General features: G+C 43.5%; 1 long non-coding RNA gene across 9 annotated transcripts in view; it reads right to left on the bottom strand.

Moving 5' to 3' along the window:
- The window catches only part of LOC140602933 (uncharacterized), a 105587-nt gene that overhangs the window by 2655 nt on the left and 78796 nt on the right, over positions 1-24136 (bottom strand). For 2 of the 9 annotated variants that reach the window (XR_012005939.1, XR_012005936.1), the window contains one exon: positions 15267-15415. The exons of the other annotated variants lie outside the window; for them this stretch is intronic. This is a non-coding gene — a long non-coding RNA (uncharacterized lncRNA). The remainder of the gene's footprint in view (positions 1-15266; positions 15416-24136) is intronic. 9 annotated transcript variants of the gene reach the window in all.

Here is a 24136-nt window from a genome sequence, read left to right on the forward strand (position 1 = left end):
ATAATTTAACAAGCTGAGGATCCTATCAGAGAGTATCAGCTGACCAAAAGCCCTCTCAGAGGAGAAAGGTGGCCCCTGCAGGGGGAGGGGGCAGTGAATCCTATTTGGTTGGAAAGGAAGATAAGCTAAAATATGAGAAACCTTCAAATTCAGGTGTAGGATTTTGATCTGATTTCAGTGGGCTACATAAGAAATCACTGCAGATCACTAAGAAAGGGAGGAATGGTGAAAGGCATATTTTTAGGAGGACTGTTTCAAAGTTCAAGGCCAGCTGCTGTGCTAGGGTGCCATTTAACTAAAAGGTAACACATGGACATTGGGCTTAACCAAAAGTAAGTTTCCCATTTCATAATGCTCAGGGCTGATTCTGAATTTCTCAAAGGGTTAGTCTCCATGTTCAACTGCAATAAGGCTGGCTTTAGTGGTTTCCTCTTCCAGTCTCCCAGCTCCCAAAAGACAACTCCTCACATCCTTGGTGATGAGGATGGTGTCTAGCCCTTGCTCAGTGGATAAATGAATGAATGGCTTTACTCAAAATACAAACCCAAAAAAAAACCAGTAGCCCCCCAAGACTACACTGTGATGCAAATCCTCTCTCACCCCTCCACCTCTTCCTTAAATAGGTTTCCCCAACTGAAGCTCACCTTTCACCGGCTTTGCCAAAACCAAAGACAGCCTAACTGCTCCCCTTCCTTGCCTGAAGTCTAACAGAGCCCCATCTTTGGGTGCAATTGCCTGCACTTCTCGGAGTCCAATCCTGTCCCCTTCTTGGCAAGCACTAACTTGGTAAGCTGTATTTCATGAAGTTAACCAGGCTCATTACAGAGAACATATTTCTAGGAGGAGGGATGTTAATTTCTTCCTCATACAAAGACCAAAAATCAATATCGTAAATCCAGGAAATCTCCCCTAAATGTCTCCCCCGCCATCATTCTCTGCTTTGCTCTGTGTAAATACCATCATGACAGCTTAGCTATATTTTCTACTCAGGCAACATGATCTTGAGGTGACAGCAAGACTAGTCATGCAGCTGAAGGAAGGAATATTGGCTGGGAAGTTATTCCTCGGGGTATTTTGTGACATTGGAATTCCATCAAATGGAGTTGATCGTCCTTTATCTTTCAAACAAGCCCCAGGTCCAGTCCTCAGCCTGCCTAGCACGCACTGCATTCGCATGGTGACCCATAGATTTTCCACATGCGTGGAAGGTGAATGGAAAGGAAGTGGTGTCCTACAGGCGTGTGTGTGCATCTCAACAGCTTCCTTTACTCAAATGTGTAGTAAACACCAACTGCACACATTGTGTGAGTGAGACATAAAGAAATCAGGATGCCAGGCACCGATTTTGCAGGAATTGATAGTCTAATTAAGCAAATAGTTTAAACTAAGACTTACTTTTAATTTAATACACACACATGTCAGACCCTAGCAAATCCCCATGCAGAAATGTGAAATCTCCAAGTAATGTTTTTTCTACCACCTTTTGGGAGTCCCTTAACCTTATGGTACCCCAGGGGGAGGGACACAGCTTCATCTTAGGAGTAAACAAGAATCTAATTTTAGAAATCCTCCAAGATGTTGACCTTTGTGTAGGGATCTGTCAACCTAAGACCCAGGGTCTTAGATGGGTTATTATAAATTAAAATCTAATACTCCTTCCTTCTCCCTGGATCTATAATACCCCATTCAATCAGCAACGTCCAGCTTACGTGTGCAATTCAGCTCCAAGAGGTAGACAGCAAAACCTAGTGACTTCAACATCCCAAGGGCATAGGCAAAATTAATTAAGGCATTGCCGCTGAATATTAGCCCTTCTTAGTCCTCCCTCCCAGGTTTATTTCTAATTATCTCCCATTGAGTCATGTCCCCAATGAGTCAAAATTTTTATTAGATTTTTAGGAGCCGATCTCCTGACAGCTTCAAAGGATTTTTATATTTTAGCATAGCTGATTCCCTCTAATATGCTTCTATCTCTTAACTAATCTCTGTCCTGAATCATATTATAAAACCATAGAGTGGAAAGAGTCCTTTGAGGTCACCTAGTCCAATTCCATCTGATTATAGACAAGGAAACTGAGGCCTAAGGAAGTTTAATATCTTGAGTAATATGAATAAGTTAGCATTGCAAAAACCTGATGCCACAGAGACCTACTGTGAGGTCCTACCAAGACCAAATTGAAATGGCTTTAGAATAAAGGCTTGCATATTTTGACTTTGAGACTATCCCATCCTATGCTCCAAATTTCTACATAAAGTTCCCTCATCAACAAGCCCAGGCCATGCATTCTCAGCTTCTAACCAACATTTCAGTGTCAGCCTCTTCGATGTGGGCAGACAAGGAGCCATCATACACAGGAATAAGGATTCCACCATGAGAGACACTCAAGCAAATGAAAAACAAACAGAAGAAAAGGAAACTACAGAAAACAGACAATCTGGGAAACAGAAGAACATCCCAAAAAAATATATCCTCAGAGCGATATTTTATACATAAGATAGGATGCTATGAAAGGGAATTTATTAAAGAATAAGGAGTTCTTAGATATTAAAAATATGAAAGCAAATAAACTCAATAATCAAGCCAAAAGACTCACAGAAATAAAATCAAAAGATAAAAAGAGAAAAAGTGGGCCAAGAAAAATGATAAGAATGCTATGGAGATTAATCCAGAAAGTCCACTGTGCAACCAACAGGAGTCCCAGGAGTCCAGCATAGAGAAAACTAAGGGAAATTAAGGGAAGGAAACTATCAGAGGCATAAAACAAGACTATTTCCCACAACTGCAAGATAGAAGCCTGCCTCCACGAAACAGACTGTTAACTGGAGAACAAACTGCTGGATATGGCTGGGGAGGAACAGGTGATGGGGATTAGGACTACACCTGCTGTGATGAGCATGTGCAAGTGTTGAATCACTATTTTGTACACCCGAAACTAATATTATACTCCATGTTAACTAACTGGGATTTAAATTAAAATAAAAAAAAAAAATCCACACTGGGGGCAGCCCAGGTGGCTCAGTGGTTTAGCACCACCTTCAGCCCAGGGCCTGATCCTGGAGACCCAGGATCGAGTCCCACGTCGGGCTCCCTGCATGGAGCCTGCTTCTCCCTCTGCCTGTGTCTCTGCCTCTCTCTCTCCCTGTGTCTCCCATGAATAAATAAATAAAATCTTTAAAAATAAAAAAATAAAATAAATAAAATAAAAATCCACACTGTAGGGGAAAAAAAAGATAGAAGTCTGCCTATGAGAGCTTCCTGAGTGCCCGACTTCAGTACAGCTATATGGAATTTCAGAAGGTCAGGGATAAAGAGGACATCTGGAGAACTTTTAAAAAGAGGAGAGTTGTCATCAAAGGATCAGGAATCAGGATAGCTTTGGACTACCAGACACTGGAAATAAAAGAATAATGGAGCAATGCCTCCAAATCTCTGAGCCAAGACTATTATTTGAAGCCAAACATTCTATACAACCAAGTGGTGAATCAAATGTAAGGATGGAATATGGACGATTGTGCACAAGCATAATTCAGAGCATGCATCTCCAATGTGCTATTTCTTAGGAAATTACTGAAGGATTGGGCTTCTGCAAAAGGAGAGAGAAGAAATGAGAAAGAGGAAAACATGGCTTTCAGGAAAGGCCCCAACAGATGACAGCAGTAAAGAGGAAGCTGTAAGCAGGCCATGGCAGGAACCATTGGACAAGAAATGAAGAAGGGAGCTCTCCGGGAGGAAAAAATAGGAACAGATAGACCACTTGTTGATTTGAGAAAGAAGAGGTATTTTGGCTGTTTTTCTCTTTCTCCATACTACTAGATTTTGTTTGGGCTACAATCTGTCTGGCTTCCAGGAGGCATCGGGACTGGCCTAAGTCAATCAGGGAGTCCTATACCCAAATATCAATGATTCGTCTAACATTGATATGTGACCAGTTCTGGCCTATGATATAGCAAGCGCCAGGCCTCAGGGGAATTCTAAGAATTTGTGCACTGGCAAAAGAGAGCAAAGGGCAAAGGCCCAGTTTGAGCTCCTGACATCTTCCTTTCTGTTCTGGCCTGTGTGTGTGGTTTTTTTTTTAATATTTTATTTATTTTGGCCTGTGTGATATTAAGATATGCTCTTTGGAGCTGCAGCAGTAGTTTTAGGACCACCCAAGAGACAGTCACCTTGCTGAGGATGGCAGAAGAGAAAGACAAGAAGAGCCAGATTCAAATCTGCCTCTCAACCTAACCTGCAAGCCCCTACTGCCAGGATTCTTGTTATGTGAGATAATTACATGTCTTTGTTATGTAAACTACTGTTTGTTGGTGCTCTGTTACTTGAAGCTGGAGGCTGGACAGTCTTTGGCAGATGTCAGAACATCTGTTTGTAAAAATTAATAATAGGTACGTTGAAATTTGAGCAAATAAAAAATGAGACAAACCTGTGCAAGGAATAGCCAATAAATTTATGAAAAAATGCTCAGCCTCACAAGTGAAAGGGAAATACAAATTGAAATCACATTTAGATACCATTTTATGCCCAGGATGTTAGAAAAAAATAAAAGTCTCGCCATTCCAAAAAAAAACTCTCATACAGTGCTGATGTGCATTTCATTATTTCAGCCATTTTGAAAAACAATTTGACAATACCTAGGAAAACTGCACGTGCTTGTTATTTACTAAAATTCAGCATATTTAGAAAACTCTTCCACATATGCCTGAGCAGACAACTATGAGAATGTTCACTGCAGCATTGTTTATAATAACCCAAAAAATGGATAAAAATATAATTTTGTTTATTAGTAGAAAAACAGATTTATATATTGTGTGGTTTACTTATGCAATGAAATACCACACATTAGTTTTAAAAGCCAGAGTTACATGTATTATCTACTTGGATAAACCTCAAAGTGAAAATAGAGGTTGGGGGCGGGGGGAGTAGGTACAAAAGGTTAATCAAAGTATTATGCCATTCATCTCAAATTTTAAAACACAGGGATCCCTGGGTGGCGCAGTGGTTTAGCGCCTGCCTTTGGCCCAGGGTGCGATCCTGGAGACCCGGAATCGAATCCCACGTTGGGCTCCCGGTGCATGGAGCCTGCTTCTCCCTCTGCCTGTGTCTCTGCCTCTCTCTCTCTCTCTCTGTGTGACTATCATAAATAAATAAAAATTTTAAAAAAATTTTTAAAACACAGAAATACTATATATCATTTAGGAGTGCATACATATGTAACATAAGTAAAAAAAAAATTCATGGAATGACAAACATCATTTTCAGGATGGTAGTTGTTTCAAAGTAGTAAGGAGAGAAGAGAAAGAATGAGATGAGAAAGATAAACCCAAAGGGTTTCAACTGCCCCTATAATGCTTTGTTTTAAGCCTGAAACAAATGTGGCAAAATGTTAGGTTACGACTGAGATAATAAGTACCTGGGTGTTCATGATGTGAGCTATTTCCATTTGCTTCAAATTTTTATAATGTGGTCATAGTACTCTAATTGGCTCAGCAATCTCTCCATGGTCAAAGAAATGTCAAAACTGATTATTGAGTGACCTAAATCTGTCATATGAAAATAGAAGAAAAAAATAAAAAGTCTGAGAATCCTAACAGAAAATAAGTAGAAAATGTTCATAATTTAAAATGAGGGGAAAATATTAAGCTTATTACTTAGAAATAAAAAGTTAATACCAAAAGCTTTCAAAGTTTCAGTGACTGGCTCTGGAGACTACATAGGGAGAGTTTGGGGGAGGGAAAGTTCTTGTATGGCCAGATGACCAACAAGTATACATTATTCTAGGTCTCCAAAAGGAGACAGATTCAGTGATTTTAATGTCATTTGCAGTTAAAATTATCTGATATGGTCAAAAGGGAAAGGCTGTATTATGGGAACTTGGAGAAGGAGGTAGTGATAATCAGGCCCTCTGAAGTGTTTTCCTAAGATACACTAAGTTTGTTTTTCTAAGATACTTAGTCTGTTTTGCCAACAGAAACAGACACTGGTGGCGCTGGATTCTGGGGGTCATTTGGGCCAGTCCAGGAAGAGAATAGCAGTTGTCATTAAACATCTGAATGGCAGCAGTCAGAAGTGAATGGGCTGGGAAGTAGATACAGAGTGTGAGGAAGCAGGGGGAAGGGGAGTGTGTGTGGCCAGTACAAACAGTCCATGAATAAGGGACACAGAGAGAATCCTGAAGGGGAGATAAGTGTGAAAGAAGAGAAGGTCTCATCAAGAAGGCAACTTAGAAACAAACATCCCTGAGAGAGCCAAAGTAGACTCAATAAATTGTTGCTGGTATTCAACTGGGCAGGACAAGAATCAGTAGCAAGGGTGCATAGCAAGAACAGTGTTTCCAGAAGTGGTGCTGAGCCCCACACCAGGGCCAGAGAATGCCAAGATTTCTCAAGATAACAGACCTTGGGGACCCGAAAAATCTTCCAAATGGCTTCTTCTTCCAGTATGGTTTTCACTGGGCTATTCACATATGCAATATGCTTCTTCCCCCCAACCCCACAGGATCTCAAAGGTACTGCTTGGCCCATGCTTCTACGGCAACAGTCCTACACAGACAACGTATTGCTTCCATAACGGAGAACAGCTACACTACACAATTTGGCTACTTCCACTTACTAGCTCAGTGACCTTGGGCAAGTATTTATCCCCTCTGTGCCTCAGGCTCCTCAACTTTAAGATGAGTCTAATATGAGTACCTACCTCATAAGCTAATATGCTTTTCAAAGGGCTTGGTACATAGTAATCATTCTATAAATCTCCACCGTTATTATTAGATTTGGATTATGGACCTTTAAAAAGGCATGTCACCATGTAAACACTCAGAGGATAGCAAGCAATTTGGTAAAGAAAAGTAAAATGAACTCAAGTGAGAAACACTGGAAGGAAATGAAGATGCAATTGTGGCTTGCCTTAAATGCTTGGTGCCAAGGAAGGAAACAGTCTTGGAAAGTGAAGAGAAGTTCTAACACGTGCATAGTTTGAACAGCTCCTCTCTGCCAGGTGCGATGGGAAACATTCTGTGGCAAATTCTATTAGTTTCTATTCCAGTTACCATTACTAAGTAAAAAAAAAAAAAAATTGCTCCCCAAATTTAGCAGTTTGAAAGAATAACCATTATGTTTATAGATTCTGTGGGTCAGGCATTCAGACGGCATGACAAGGTCGGCTTGCCTTTACTGCACAATTCCAGAGCCTCAGCTAGGAAGACCCAATGGTGGGGGTCTGGAATCATCTAAAGGCTCATTCACTCACGAGTCGCAACCTGGGCTAGGATCATTGGAAGACTAGGACCGCTGACTGAAGCACCTACATGTGGCCTCCTTGTGTGACTTGCAGCCTCAGGGGAGTCTATCTCCTTACAAAGCATCTCAGGGCTCTAGGTGAAAGGGTTCCAGGAAATAGTACAAGATGCGTGGCCTTTTATGACTCAGCCTCACATGTCATACAGCTTCATTTCTAACATACTCCATTGGTTACAAATGAAGTTTGAGGGGAAGAAAAAATATCCAACTTTTTTTTTTTTAAGATTTTATTTATTTATTCATGAGACACAGAGAGAGGGGCAGAGACCCAGGCAGAGGGAGAAGCAGGCTCCCTGCAGGGAGCCTGACATGGGACTTGATTCCGGGTCTCCAGAATCAGGCCCTGGGCTGAAGGCAGCGCTAAACAGCTGAGCCACCCAGGCAGCCCACGATCCTACTTCTTAAAGGGAGGCATGTCAATTAATTTATGGACATGATTTAAAAAACACAGTTTCCTATCTAATGTGAGACCCCTATTTTGACCTTGCCACAACCGACTATTCCCCCAAAATTCATGTTGAAATCCTAGTCCCCAGGATGGTGGTATTAGGAGGCAGGGCCTTTGGGTCCTGGGGTCTGGCTCTCATGGATAGGAGTAGTGCTCCTATAAAAGGGACCCCAGAGGGCTCTCTTGCCCTCTTTCTGACATGTAAAGAAAAGCAAGAACACAGCCATCTATGAACCAGGAAGCAGGCCTCATCAAATGCTGGATCTACTGGTACCCCCATCTTGGACTTCTGAGCCTCCAGAACTGAGAAATAAATATTTGTTGTTTAAAATACCCAGTCTTGGGCAGCCCCGGTGGCCCAGTGGTTTAGCACTGCCTTGAGCCTGGGGTGTGATCCTGGAGACCCGGGATCGAGTTCGTCAGGCTCCCTACACAGAGCCTTGCTTCTCCCTCTGTCTGTGTCTCTGCCTCTCTCTCTCTCTGTGTGTCTGTCATGAATAAATAAATAAAATTTAAAAAATAAGAATAAAAATAAAATAAAATACCCAGTCTACACTACTTTGTTAAAAAGCAGCCCATGCTTGGCTAAAACACCTACTAAAACAGAACTACAATTTTGGGGACACCTGGGTGCCTCAGCAGTTGAACGTCCTTCTTCCGCTGAGGATCCCAGGGTCCTGGGACTGAGTCCTGCATCAGGGTCCCTGCAGGGAACCTGCTTCTCCCTCTGCCTGTTTCTGCCTCTCTCTCTCTCTCTGTCTCACATGAATAAATAAATAAAATCTTAAAAAAAAAAAAAAAAAAAAAACCTGCAATTTTGTTGAGTAGCCATGCCCCTAGCCCAAGGTAATGAACCATAACGATCCTATTCCGTTTGACAGTGATTGCTTATGCCAGGGTCCTTAAAACTTAGAGTGGTCATAGGACCCAGCTCTGGCCAATAAGACTATGGAAAACTCTCGGGGCGGGGGGGGGGGGGGGGGGGCTTTCAGGAAATGTTTTGCTTTCCTAATAAAAGAGTCAGACTTGACCATTACTGGCATTTCCACTTTTACTGTTTCTTTAAATGCACATAGAATGTTTGGAGCTATGGCAACTATGTTATGATCACGTGGCAAGAAGCATGAGAATTAAAGTCGATGGGCTAAGAATAGCAGGGGGAAGATATAAAGAACTTGGATCCTTAATTGCATCAATGAGCAGCTGAACAAATGCCAGCCGCTACTTCTTGTTATGCAAAAAACATAAACTTCAATAGTTTAAGCCCATTTTAGTCAGGTTTCTTTTACTTATAACTGACAGCATTCCCAGCTAATACAAACTCATAATTTCATGGAACTCTCATAATAAATTAATTAGGCATTATTTATTTGAGCGTTATGATCCCCATTTTACCGGTTGGAACCTGAGTAACTTCCAAGGCCACAGAGCTAGCAAGCAATGCCAGACTTGGAATCCAAAGATAATTGCAAAGCCCTAGGTTTTTCCTCTGCTCCCCTGCTGCTCACAGTGCGGTCCTTGAACCAGGAGGAGAGCATCACTGAATGCTTGTTAGAGATGCAGAGTCTTGGGCAGCCCGGGTGGCTCAGCAGTTTAGCACGCCTTCAGCCCAGGACGGGATTCTGGAGACCCAGGATCGAGTCCTGCCTTGGGCTTCCTGCCCAAGCCTGTGTCTCTGCCTCTCTGTGTCTCTTATGAATAAAATCTTAAAAAAATAAATAAATAAAAATCTTAAAAAAAAAAAAAGAGAGAGATGCTGAGTCTCTGGCCGAACCAAGATATGCAATTAAACTATGTCTACAAGGTCTTACTTCCATGGCCCAGGGAAAAGAATGAGGACCACTAGTTGAAATTTCTAAGAGGTCAGATTTCAGCTCAAAGAAAATGTGAAATGCTTAAGTAATTAAAACTACCAACAAGGGAAGTATCTACAGGAAGCAGTGAGATTCCCTCCACCACCACTAGAACTATTCAGGACCATTGGAGGGATACCAACTCGCCACAGGTGCCAGGGAGATCACCCTGACTGAGGCCTTTCCATTCAGGTGATGGTTCCCACTGGCCTTTCCAAGGCCTGAAAGTGCACCATTAGAGCCATCCCTGAACACCCCGGATGATAAAGCCCTGCCTAATAAATGCCGCTCTGAAGTCACTGGTATCCCACACAGTGGGAGCAGCCTGTGGCGCCCCGTGGTAGGTAAGTCAGTGACACTGGGGAAAAGGACGTCTGGGGCAGGACCCTGGCCCCATGGAAGGCCAGCTCTCATGAGGCAACCCAGCCAGAAGCAGAGGAAGCGAGGGCCCAGAGGCTGGGCATTGGACCTGGGACAGCAGGCTCTTAGGGAAGGGGCCTCAGGGCCACGACTCTTAGTGGTCCAGGAAGCCAAATTTGCACAGGACTCTTTTGCTCAAGTGGATGCCACCTGCCCTTGGATCTGAAGCCCGGATCAGCAGCGCCCCCAGCCCCACCACCCGGCTCCCACAGGTTCTAAACCCCTTACTGAGCCCCTAGCAAAAGCCACAAACTCAAGGCGGCTTTGGAATCGCACACATGTAACCACATTCTCACCCTTCTGAATTTAATTCCACAGTATAATTAAACACATATACTGCACATGCACGGCTAAGATGCAAGCTGTCGGTTCAATTTGGAAGTGTGCATTAAACAAATGCCTGCGAGGAGCAGTCCTCCCTGAGCCCCAGGCCTGGGGGAGGAGCCAGCCCCCAAAATGAACATTCTGTGGGACATACTGCCATCCAGCGGCCAGAGGGTAAATTGCCAAGACCAGGAAGCACACGGATCCCCAGCACCTGGCAAGGGCGCCCAAAGGTTTTGAGCTAAATTGTATTGAATTAAATCAAGTTGGGTAGGAGTAAAGTGAAATTGGGTGAACATAAAATGGATTAAGGGTCATATTGGGGACTATGGCCAGGGTTGCATAACCTACTCCTGACCCAAGGAGAGCACCGTGCATTTTAGACCAGAGGGGAATCTCCTGCAACCGCATCAAAGAGGAGGTGAGTTTTGCCAGAAGAGATCTTGAAAAGGTAGTCCTCAGTCCAAACCATAATCAGAAGTGGTCTACCAGGACCACGGTGTAAATCCTGCTTCTGACACTTAACAAATAAATAGTCGGGTCATAATTAAAGAAACAAATATTCATATGCAAACGAAATGCAAACCTTGGTAAGCAGGTCAGAATGAAAGTAAGGGTTCCTGACTGCCACCACCCATCTCAGGAGCCACTTCCTTGATGCTTAACTGCACGTGGCACCCTCCTCCCGTTGTAGCTACATTCGGTGGTGAGAGTGGGATTAAAGGGCCTCTGTCCCATGGGCTGTGAATTTTCAGAGGAGGATTTTGATCCTACTCGCCTAGACAGTGCCCATAACTCAACAGATAAGGAAGGAGGTGGGAGGGAAGGCATCATTACCGCAAATGTGGGCAGAAAACTTTCTTTTGTCTGTTTGCTGCAAGCCTCTTGAACAAAGCTGCTACCGTTTTCCTGAGGCTTTGGGGCCCTCAGGGTTAATGAGTGACAAGCCTCCAAGTCCTGATGCTCTGGACTGAATATTTGTGTATTCCCAAAATGTGTATGTTGAAATGCTGTTTCCCAATGTGATGAGGTTCGGAGATGGAGCCTTTGAGAGGCAGTTAGGTCATGAGGGTGGAGCCTGCATGAATGGGATTAGTGGCCCTACAAGAAGAGAAATGAGCTCCATATCTCCTTCACCATGTGAAGACACAGCAAGAAGGTGGCCATCTGCAAACTGAGGAGAAGGTCTTCCTCAGGAACTGAATCATCTGGCACCTTGATCTCGGACTTCCAACCTCCAGAGAACTGTGAGAAACAAATTTCTGTTGTTTAAGCCCCCTACCCTATGGCATTTTTTGTTACAGCAGCTTCAAAAAGATCCCTCACTTTTTGCTTTTCTCTATTTTTGTTTAAGTTGGTCTATTTTCTGTTTTTAGGTAGCTTCAAAAGATGCACTATGATGTGGACTAATAATGCCTGGAGTGCTTTACAGTCTGCAAATGTGGGTTCCTAAGGGCGCCATTTTACACATGTGGAAGTTGAGGCTCCACGTTAGATCATATCACCTTCATACCTTGAAAAGCTCCCACAGACGGGGTACTTGGGGCCCCCTCACAAATCTCACTCATGGATCCAGGGTTTCAACGGTCATGTTGTTCTAGGCTCTAATTTGGGACTTATTCTGAGGTGTTTCATCATTGCCTTTTGACAGTCTGCCCACAGAACCAAGCATTTACGTTGGAGGCTAGGAGCAGCCACTCCCGGGAGCTCCAGTGGGAAAGGCATCTCCTGCCCAGCCTAGGCCTCTCCGCGTCTCACAGATCCGTTTGGCCTCTGCAGACTCGTTGCTTTCTAATCCGCTTCTCCCTGTGGCACCCAGAGTGTGAAGATGGCACGAAGACTCCTTCAAAAGCCATTTGAAGCTTTTTAAAACTTCCCAACATGACCATCTAGAAAAGTATTTACCAGTGACAAATTCCCAAAAAGAAATTTGTTCAAGCAGGTACGAATCACAAGTGAGGGTGATTTTTAAGCAGCAGGAAGGCATTCTAGGGAGGAGCAGGGGAGTCTTTGCAGGGAAGAGTATATAAATTAAGATTTTCATTCACAGCACCAGTGAGTCCAAAACTGAGGCCGTTGCCACCATGAGAGCAAGCTCTGTGTATTAATATTTTTACTTTCATCTACTTTTCTTAAGATTCATGACATGCACATATACACACGCCTCTGTCTAGCAGGAAAATTCTACTCTTACCTCGAGAGAGTTCAGGGCTAACCCCCTCTTTGAAGCCTTTCCAGCTGGTCCCTTAGATAAACCAAAGGACCCCCTCCTTCCTGTGATGTTTGTGTCACCCCAAGTTCATGTACTGACACTGATCCCTGTGTGATGGTATTTGGAGGTGGAGCCTTTGTGAAGTGACTGGGTTGAGGATAGAGCACTGGGACTGATGTCCTGAGAGACCAGACTGCCAACTAGGGCACAGCAAGCTGTGAGGACACAACAAAGACAGCTACCTGTACACCCGGAAAAAGACTCACTGGAAGCCGATTGTGCTGGTACCCCAATCTGGGCTTCCGGCCTCCAGAACTGTGAGAAGTACATTGTTATTTAAGCCCCCTGGTCTGTGGTAATTTCTACAGTAGCCCAAACTACACAGGACACTCCCTCAGCCCCTGTAAAGGGGTTGAGGCCTAATCACTGACCGTCTGCATTCTGATTGTCTCACTAGCCTGTGATCTTCCTGAAGTCAGGAGGAGTGTGAAAACATAACTCATCCCCCTTTGGAGTTCAGAGAACAATCATGGTGATTCTAGAGAACTACGAAGCCAGACATAGGGGCCCATAGCTCTACCCAAATACTGCATGGGACCTGATTTCTTAAGCTGAAAACCAAGTCTCTTATAAATACATCTCAGTGACATGCTTGTGGTTGTGGTCTAGGGAAGGAAAAAGACCTGTCTGTGTGGTGCACTGGAAGGATATCACAAAGAGCCTTCTTATACCAATGAGAGGAGTTCATCTGTCACCAGCTAACTATTTCATTTTTAGCCCTTACTAAAGTCTTATCCCAGTGTACCTTGTGGTGCCAGTTTTCAGGCTGTGAATTCACAAGCTCCTCGAGGGCAGGGAAAGATCCTGCTACTAAAATTTACCAGTGATGCTTAACTTTTGAGATGGGTTTTGTTTTTAAAGATTTTATTTATTTATTCATGAGAGACACAGAGAGGCAGAGACACAGGCAGAGGGAGAAGCAGGCTCCCTGCAGGAACCTGATGTGGGACTCGATCCCAGGACTCCAGGATCATGCCCTGAGCCAAAGGCAGGCGCTCAACCGCTGAGCCACCCAGGCGTTCCAAGATGGGGGTTTTAGAGAACCCAGTAGGTAACGCCCTGACTTCCCCTTCCAAATTCCTAATCAGTGACAATAAGGTACAGGAGTCATGGAGATTAAAATATAAAAGCACGGGCAGCCCGGGTGGCTCAGTGGTTTGGCGCCTGCCTTTGGCCCAGGGTGTGATCCTGGAAGCCCAGGATCAAGTCCCACATCAGGCTCCCTGCGTGGAGCCTGCTTCTCTCTCTGCCAGTGTCTGTGCCTCTCTCTGTGTGTGTGTCTCTCTCATGAATAAATAAAGAAAATCTTTAAAATAATAATAATAATAATTTAAATATATATATATATATATAAGCACGTATTAACACTTACTGCGTTCTAGGAATCATAAGCACTTAGATATGTTAGGTCATGTGACAATATTATAAGATAGGAAATGGAAGGGCCTGAGGTTGAATCATTTGCCCCTGGTCATGTCACTTGTAAGTGGCAGAACCAGACTTTATACCGAGCAGTGGTCCCATGCTGGTAACACTGCCTCTCTAACACCAGAACATGCCAGTGAAGCTAGTTGGAGAGTAAGCCTTTTTCTGTGGCCAGATGGGCTTCCTAAAACATCCCCCCCCAAACTGAAATTTACCCTCCAAAACTATGGGCAAGGACAAAACCTTCCCTTCAATGGACAGCAGATGATAATATGCCTCCTATCCAAGACCAGCTACATAATTTTCAAAGGCCAGTACAAAATGAAAATGCAGGGCCCCTTATATATATATATATATATATATATATATATATATATATATATATATATGCGCAACTGCGTGGATTGCACACCCATGAAGCTGGCCCTTCCTCTGTGGCAGCTAGATTCCACTGAGAGAGGTCCAGGAGGCTCCTAGAGGAGAACCCTCAGACTCCCCATCCAGAGAGGTCTCTCCAGGGGAGGAGTGAGCCAGGTTGCTGAGAGAGTGGAAACAGGAATGGTCTTCCCATCCATCCCTGCTGATGGGGGAGGGGGATGGAATGAACATCCCTTTCTTCTCCTCAACAGAAAATGAAGATCGGGAAGAAATAATCTACCTGTCAGGGACTTCTTTGAGGAAGTTAGACACATGCACACATTCATGGGCTTTCCAAAACCCCTTGAGTATCACCTTAGCTCAGGCTGCTATAGCAAAATACCACAGACTGAGTCTTTAAACAATGGACATTTCTTTCCCATAAGATCAGGGTGCCCTCTGCTTCGGGGTCTGGTAAGAGCCTGCTTCCTGGTTTGCAGACAGCTTCTTGCTGTCTCCTCAAATGGCAGAGAGAGAGAGTGAGTGAGCTCTGGTGTCTTCCTCTTCTTATAAGGATACTAATCCTATCCTGAGGACTCCACCCTCATGACTTTATCTAAATCTTATTATCTCCCAAAGGTCCCATCTCCAAACACCATCATATTAAGGTTTAGGGATTCAACATATGAATTCCAGTGAGGGGAACACAAACATTCAATCTATAGCAGGCATATCCCTGCAAACCCACTGCTTTAATCTGTGGGGGATAAGGACACACACATACCTATATACACATATAAATACACATAAGTGCATATATGTGTACACACACACACACACACACAAATATATAGAAGAGACCCCCTCAAGGTACCTTCCAGCTCTCAAATTGATCTTCCTGAAGCTTTAATCCGAGTAGAGTTCCATCTGGCTCAGGATGAGTCAGCTCATTTCCTTCCCAGGTAAAGGTCAAACCACCGTCATTGTTTGTGCACAAGAATCTTCAGTCTCTGTCACCTATGGCTGTCAATCCAAAGAGCCAGATTTACGCTCAGTGTGCTCTGGTTTCTCATTAACCTTGAATTGTCTCCCCCGACAGAGAGCCATGACATTTAAAATCCTATCAAAGTAGCCTAAAACAACCATCAGACTGAACCTTTGGGGAATAAAATAAATGACCCACAAGCCTAGGATGAGAAAGAAATAAAAATGGGTCTTAAAGGAGTCAGGTCTCTATCGAACACATCACTCATAACACATCACATCACTCTGTGTTGATTTGTTTGTGGGATATCTGAAGTTGAATGATATTCATCAAATTTAGCCCTTCAAATGTAATTATAATTCTGAATGCCACCTTGAAATACTGACCAATCAAAATCTCCAAGAAGGTCTACTGTCATTTCTAATGGGTTTCAATAAATGTTACATAAATTTCAAAGACAGGGGTCTTATTAAAAAAATAATAATAATGATTTATGTGAACCACTGTAAAATAGATTGCTTCTCCAATATTTCTGTTTTGTTGCATCTTTTGTTTTCATTTTTTAATTGAAATACAGTTGACATACAATATTATATTAGTTTCAGGTGTAAAACATAGTGATTTGACAATAATACATTATGAAATGTTCACCACAATGTGTGGTTACCATATGTCACCATACAAAGTGATTACAATATTATTGACTACATTCCCTATACTGTACTTCTCATCCCGTGACTTATTTATTCCATAACTGAAATTTGTACCTCTTTATCCCCTTTGCCTATTTCACGCATGACCCCACTTCACTCCCCACTGTCAATCACCAGTTTGCTCTGTTATTTGTGAGTGTATTTCTGGGGGGTTTTGTTTGTTTTTTAGATTCCACATATAAGTGAAACCAATTCTCTGTTATTTTTATCAAATATGTCTCTTTCCCCACCAGGCTGATGAACAATGTACATCATTTATACTCATTCATTGGTTGAAATTTTACTGAGAATCTACTGTATTTGATGATGTAATAGCAACTAGGAGTACAGAGACAAAAACTAGCTTCTGTCTTAAAGGGTTTGTTTCAGTGCAGGGAGGAGACAATCATATGGAGGTAAATGCTGTGACAGTGACATGTTCACAGCACATGCTCTAGAGGACCAAAAAGGAACTGACAGAATTTGGATGGAAGGACATTCCCGGGAGAGGAAAGGAGATGAGCAGAAATGGAGTGGAGCAAATGGGAAGGCACCTGGGAGCCCTACACGCAGTCCACTGTTGTGTTGGAAAGATGAGTTTCAATCTGCCATTTGCTAACCTCACGACCTTAAGGCGATTGCCTGACTTTTCTGAACCTCAGATTCCTTATCTCCCAAGTTGGGATGATTAACCCTATTCACAGAATTGCTATGAGGCCCTAATGAAAATTTATACAAAAGTGACTTGCAAATTTGGCAAACTGCACAAATGTCAATTGTGCCTATCTTCTGTTGTCAAGCCTACAATTTCTCGTTCCTCTTAACCATGAAAGTGTATACTCTGAAAAGGAATGTCATGGCCCAGCCTGTTGGAGCCACATAAATAACAAGTGCATCCCAGAGAGATGGTCGCCGGCCTCACCAGTATCAACAGGAAAAGCTTCGGTGGAAGCATAACGATCGTCATAGCTGCCATCTTTGAATCCTTACCACACAGTGGGCTCTGGGCCAAGGATTTTATATCTCAGCTCATCTACATACAACAACCCCATGACATCAGTGAGATAATCATCTCCCTTTGATGGAGCTTAGAGAAGTTGAATTGCTTGTGCAGCAACTCCAAGTTAGTAATGGCAACGTCAGAATTGGGTCCCAGGTATGGCCATGTGACCCTGGTCCTTCACATCATGCTACGGTGCCTCTTCTCTTCCTTTTACCCATTTGTTCTATTTCTCTGTTCCTTCCTTCCATCCTTGACATTTAAGTAGGCCACTCCTAAGTATCCATTGTTTTCAAGGAGAAACTTTTCTGGGACGAAATGAAAGGAGGGAAACTGGTAGACTGGCCCCCAGCTGACAGCGTCTGAGCCCTGAGTGTCTGTTGCCAGGCGTTCACCGCGGGACCCAACAGGAGTTTCTCCCAGAATTAGAGCTGGCGCTGAAAGCAGAAGCCATGCGGTGAGAATTCTGAGCAACCAGCAGGTGAAGCTGCCTGTGCAGAACCTTCCAGACCCATTAACCTTAACATATGTGTCTCATCCACAGGGAGGAGGCAGGCAGTAGGAGGGGCTCAGCAGTGGCAGGGAGGTTGGAGGGAGATGCTGCTATTTTTAACCTACTCAGCCAGTCCTCCCTTCCAACAGCCTCTCTTCCTGTTCATAGGTTATTTGCTGCCTCCTAACGAACTTTTTTTTGTTTTTCCTACCACTTTTATACTTTTGGAGTGGAATTATTTCCTTTCTTTCTTATTACAACACGACGGACATTTCTTGGAGTTTGGGGAAAATATTTAAATTCCTTTGTTTCCACTGTTGACCTGCTGCCCTTAGAAGGCAAGGGACATATGACTATCCCTTTGTTGAAAGTCTTGTATTTCTGGAACCAAGCTCAGGCATGGTTGCATGATTCAATGAGCGTGGGCCCACTGAAACAAAAACCAAAGGCCAACATAAAATGTACAATCTAAAAGAAATTGAGGGGGATCCCTGGGTGGCTCAGCGGTTTAGTGCCTGCCTTCGGTCCAGGGCATGATCCTGAAGACCCGGGATCAAATCCCATGTCGGGCTCCCTGCATGGAGCCTGCTTCTCCCTCTGCCTGTGTCTCTGCCTCTCTCTCTCTGTGTCTCTCATGAATAAATAAATAAATAATTCTTTTGAATGAATGAATGAATGAATGAATGAATGAAAGAAATTGAGCCATCACTGGTTCGGACCCCAGTGTCCCAAAAGACAAGCCACACCCTGCCAGGAAGCAGGGTACCTGGTCTGCTGGAGAAGATGGGGACTCAGCCTTGCCTCTGTAGTAGATATGCTTCACATTCTCTTCTTCAAAACCATTCCAAGTTTAGGCAACTCAACTCTAAGTCTCATGAGAGTAGTGTTGATCAGAGAGACCTAGAGCCTGGTACTAAATAGCTCCCAACAGATATTCATGGAATGAATGAATGAAGACATTGAAAGTCCTGGTAAAAATAGAAGTATGTCATGTAAGTGGTACATGAAGGGTAGTCATGAGGCCACACTCCCCACCAAGAATTAGGAATTCCCCTCAGAGATGAAAGAAAACCTAGGTCTGCAAATCATAGTAAGAGAGAACGGACTCCAACCAGACTTGACCCAAGGACAGAAATCATTGACATCCTACATGTTAATTTCAGTCAATTGACTATGGTCCCCTGGAAGGCTGTGCAGAGGAGGATTTTTGAAGTTTTGTCTGAGTTTAGGGGGAAAGTCATGACCAATTAGTAACGTCTGTATGTATGGTATGCAGGAAAGGAGATAATAGCAGAATAGCATATATTTGCCATCCCTTTGTTGACTTAACTTAACCAGAAATGGGATTGATCAACCACAGAAGTATGGAAAAGGGGAGCCACTAAGGTGGATGTGGGCACTACCCAAGCAAGCCTAAAGCAAGTATTTCTCTCATGTGGATGGGCACAAAGTAGATTTCAAGCCATTAAGTGTCACCACCCTGGTACTGATTCTAGGTTTCCCAAGCAAACTCTTCTTTGCCTTCCCATGTAGCACGCTTCAGGGAAAGAATGTTCTGGGTCAGGACACACCTAGAATCAAGTAGCCAGTTCCCTGGACATTTATAGTGCTTATCAGTGATTATAAGGATGTCTTTCTGATGTCATTGATTAATTTCTGCAGATGTGGTTCATGGGTGCCCATCACAGGAAGATGAATTTACACTCAGGGTGCTCTAGGCTAGTCAGGAGTCTACAGAAATGAGGATTAGAGTGCCAGACTTTGGTTAATTCACCAAAGGATACCCTGCCAGGCCTCTTCCTGGGCCTGCAGTAGCATGCCCTTCCATATGCCATGTTCATTTGACAACTACCACATGTTCAGGGGTCTGTGGAGCACAATTAAGTCACCAGCATGTTCTCAGGAACCTGGTTAACAGATCAGCTGAGTTCTAAAGACGGGAGACCATTGGAGTTTTCACTTTTTTAAAAGATTTTATGTATTTATTTGAGAAACAGTGAGATCCAGAGAGATCACAGAGGGAGAGGAAGAGGAAGAAGGGAGTCTGACATGGGGCTCCATCCCAGGACCCCGAGATCACGACCTGAGTGGCAGGTAGATGCTTAACCGACTGAGCCACCCAGGCACACCCTGGATTATTTATTTTAATGAAGACAGAAAAATAAAGTTTCTGATGCCTGGAGACTGGCAGGTGCAGAGCCTATACGCACTTCAAAGGAGAAACCATGTTTTACTTATGTACCTATCTATCTTCAGTGCCTGTCACCACTCTGACTCATGGTAGTTACCCAGCAAACAGCTAGTGACTGATGAAGTTGATCAAATGGGCAGAAGAGGTTTGCAGACTTGCTGAGGAAAAAAAGTGGTAGGAACAAAAGAGCCAATCAGAGATGCTATCAGCAAACCACCTGCTTCACAAAGTCACCTTGAGCCTTTACAGACAGTGTAGGCAGTTTCCACCCTCAAGCCAGCATTATCCCCGTTGGTATTAGAGCCTTGAGCTTTTGCATATGCTGTTCCCTCTGCCTAGAATGCTCTTGCTGCCACCACCACCCCACTCTACCCCCACCATCCCACTCATACACACTTCACATGACTGTTTCCTTAATTGTCACCTATTCAAAGTAAAGTCTTTTCCAGCTGCTCTAAATTCTCCATCTCTCAACCCCTCAATTAACTTCTATCTCAACCCCCACCCTCCATTGATTTGCTTCACATCTGTAATTATCCTAAGGTTTTCTTACTTTTTTTTTTTTTGCCTCCTCTTCTAGATTATGAACTCCATGATTATAAGACCATATTGTCTTATCTTCCCTATATCCCTAGTGCCAAGCTTAGTGTCTGGTTATAGCAGATGCTCAGTAAGTATTTACTGGAATGGATGGATAGATAGATAGATAGATAGATAGATAGATAGACAGATAGATAGATAGATGAAAAGTACTGCTTCAGGGGTGCCTGGGTGGCTCAGTTGGTTAAGCGTCTGCCTTTGGCTCAGGTTATGATGCTGGGATCCTGGGATCAAGCCCCACATTGGGCTCCCTGTTCATTGAGAAGCCCGCTTGTCCTTCTCCCTCTCCCCTATGCTCTCCCTCTGCCACTCGCCCTGTGTGTGTGCATGCTTTCTCTCTCTCTCTCTCTCTCTGCCAAACAAATAAATAAATAATCAGAAGAAAGAAAGAAAGAAAGAAAGAAAGAAAGAAAGAAAGAAAGAAAGAAAGAAAGAAAGAAAGAGGCTACTTCATTCATTGTTTTATTGGTTAACCTTCACGAGAAGAAAAACACAAGCCACCACTCTAGTTATTTTAGTCAGAAGGGGATTTAATGAGGAACTTTGACTTTCACGAAACTGTTGGAAGGGCTGGAGGTGTGAGCTCTAGACTGGGACTCTAAGAATGACCACCAAAGCAACACTGCTTTGCTGACCCCCGCTTTGCCACAGTCATGATAATGGGAGTCAGAAGGCCACCCCTTAAACAGCTGAATTCAAAGATTCATTACTGAGGCTACAATACCAGGATAGGTAGGTCGCTGCTGCTGCAACCGCCTTTCAGCAGCCTGAAAATGAGATAGTAGGCCCTGGAACATTGCTACAGGGCGGAAAAACTGTTTTTGTAATTGGGCTTACCAGCAAACAGTCAAAGCAGCAGGCAGATGGCTTCTACCTAACTGCCATCTCCCAAATTATGTACCGTTGGATCTAGTGGAGAAACCTAAGTTGCCTAGGTAGCCTCAACTGTAACGGAGTCTGGGAAACAGTTTTACTTTCCAGCTTTTCTAGTTCAGAAGAGTACCATAAGGAGATTAGAAAGGGTGGCAATGAGTTTCAATTCACCAAAACCCCACAAGCCTCTGAGGTAAGCAGGGAAATTCACATCATTTTTTTTTTAGGATTTTATTTATTTATTCGTGAGAGAGACAGAGAGAGAGGCAGAGGGAGAAGCAGACTCCCTGCAGGGAGCCTGATGTAGGACTCAATTCCATGACCCCAGGATCACAACCTGAGCCAAAGGCAGCCGCTCAACCACTGAGCCACCCAAGCACCCCTCATCTCCACTTTTTAAAGATGAAAAACCTGAGTCTCAGAGAAGTTAAGTGATAGTACCTACTGACTGGTTCTTAAAATTATTTGTGAAATGAGTGAGGATAGTTTTCCTAGAGTCAAAAAGCACATTTCTATTGTCCTTTAAGACCCAAGTGAAGGAGACTTCTCTATGACACTTGACCTTACTCCCCAAGACAGGGTTAATGCTACTGCTTATGTACAAACACACACACACAACCTTGCTATTTCCATCATGCTGCCTACTACAATATATTTTAAGGACCAGTTTACCTGTTTCCCTGGTTTACATGTCTGTTTCCCTAAGTAGAATGAAATTCTCAAGGTCAAAGACGGTGTCTTACTATTCTTACCACTGTGTTTATATTCATTGTGCTTAGCTCATATGAGGTAAAATCAATAATTGTTCATTGACTAGATAAGTGTAAAGCTGTGGGCTTTTGACTCCAGTCCAGTGCTCTTTCCACCACACCACTCTACTTCTAGCCAACTTTGCCTGAAACTCATTGGCTTTGTTATTAATTTGCTCGGTTGTCAAGAATATGTATAAGGAACTGCAATGCATCTGTGTTTGGCACAGGAGATGTAATAGAAGCAAAAAGAGACTCGGTTTCAGCTCTAGTGGAGATTATAGTCTAGTGGAGAAGACTGATATTAATGAACTGGTCACACAAGTAAATGTGAAAATACAGTAATGGTGATGGTACCGCAAAAGCAGTTTAAAAGTAAACAACTTTTTTCTCTGTTTACAATACCTCTGACCCTAAATGTATGGGTTTTTCCACACCAAGCAACTCTCCAATTCTCGGCTGGCACCAACTGGGTGTCTTACATTTTAACTCAATTCTTACACTAACAGCCCCAAATTAGGACAGATTCCACAGGTCAGAGGCTCAGTTCCACAAGACGGCTCCCACTTCAGATGCCAGTCAGAAGTCCTAGGTCGTGATCTATGCTTCTGACCAACTGGCTATAAATCGAGGATTCCTACCAGGTTCCTGCCTCAGGTTCAATTATTTGTTAGAGTGGCTCAAGGGACCCGGGAAACGATGTACATACTACTGCCAGTTCATTATAAGAGATACAATTCAGGAACAGTCAAATGGAAGAGATCCATAGAGCAAAGTTTGTGAGAAGAGTGCCCATGTCTTCCCTAGGTGCACCACCCTCCCAGCACCTGCATTCACCACCCCAGAAGCTCTCTAGACCCCATTCTTCAGGGGCTTATAGAGGTTCCATTGTTTAATCAGCATGACTAATTAAATCATGCCATTGGTGATTGAACTCAACCTGTAGCCTCTCTTGAGGAACAGGGTTGGTGAGGGTGGGAGGGAAGAATTCAAACCCTCTATAATCACATGATTGGTTCCTCTAGCAAAGGTTCCCATCCTCCAAAAGTCACCTCATTAGCATAAACTCAAGGATAGTCGAAAGAGGCTTATAATAAATAACAACAAAATATCCTCCAACTCTATCACTCAGAAATTCCAGGGGTTGGGCAGCCCAGGTGGCTCAGTGGTTTAGCACCGCCTTCAGCCCAGGGTGTGATCCTGGAGATCCAGGATCAAGTCCCATGTCGGGCTCCCTGCATGGAGCCTGCTTCTCCCTCTGCCTATGTCTCTGCATCTCTTTCTCTCTCTCTCTCTCTGTCTCTCATGAATAAACAAAATTTTAAAAAAAATTCCAAGGGTTTTAGGAGTCCTGTCCCAGGAACCCAGGACAGAGACCAAATATATATTTCTTGTTATATTATAATATCAGAAGAGCAGAGTGATGTGGGAACATATAATAGAAGGCTTGGGCCACACAAGAACATCAAGGAAAATTTGCCTAAAGCAGGGATGGTAGCTGAGACCTGAACCATGGTAGGAGTTACATGTTGCAAAGAGGGTGGGGCAGTAGACTTCATGAGAATGAGAATAGTCACACAAAGGCCTTGTGGCGGGAGAAGCTGAAGGAACCCAAGAACAAGGAGGGTACCAGGTAGGGCTGGAAAGGGACAAAGGAGTTAGACCCCACAGTACTTATAGGACAAATGAAGGATGCCTTTCTTTCTTTACTTAGTGGAAAGGGAGCGATCGACATGCTTACACATGTGCTACAGAAAGGCTCAGTGTGACAAATAAATTATCACATACGTTCATGCATTCGACATCCCATGGTACCCTGCCCCAGGCAGGCAAGGGAAGGTGAGAGAGCTGCCTTCAACAGTAGCCCCATATTCCTAGATTGAATCATATTTTAAACACCATACAAATATATGCTGTGCGCGCGCACACACACACACACACACACACACACACAAATGCCTTTCCATAGAGTATTTTGGAGAGAAACAATTTGGTTATATCACTCACATACAGAGGCACAGAGAGATTTATATTGGCTTTTTGCATTTAATTTATTTTGCAGAAAGAAATTTAAAAGTCCTTGGGATTGGAGGTTTCCTTTGAACTAACATCAAACCACCAGACCTGCTAAGGAAGGTTCAGCCAAGCTTTGATATGCCTC

The sequence above is a fragment of the Canis lupus genome, chromosome 13 (genome assembly GCF_048164855.1).
Source record: "Canis lupus baileyi chromosome 13, mCanLup2.hap1, whole genome shotgun sequence".
NCBI lineage: Eukaryota > Metazoa > Chordata > Mammalia > Carnivora > Canidae > Canis > Canis lupus.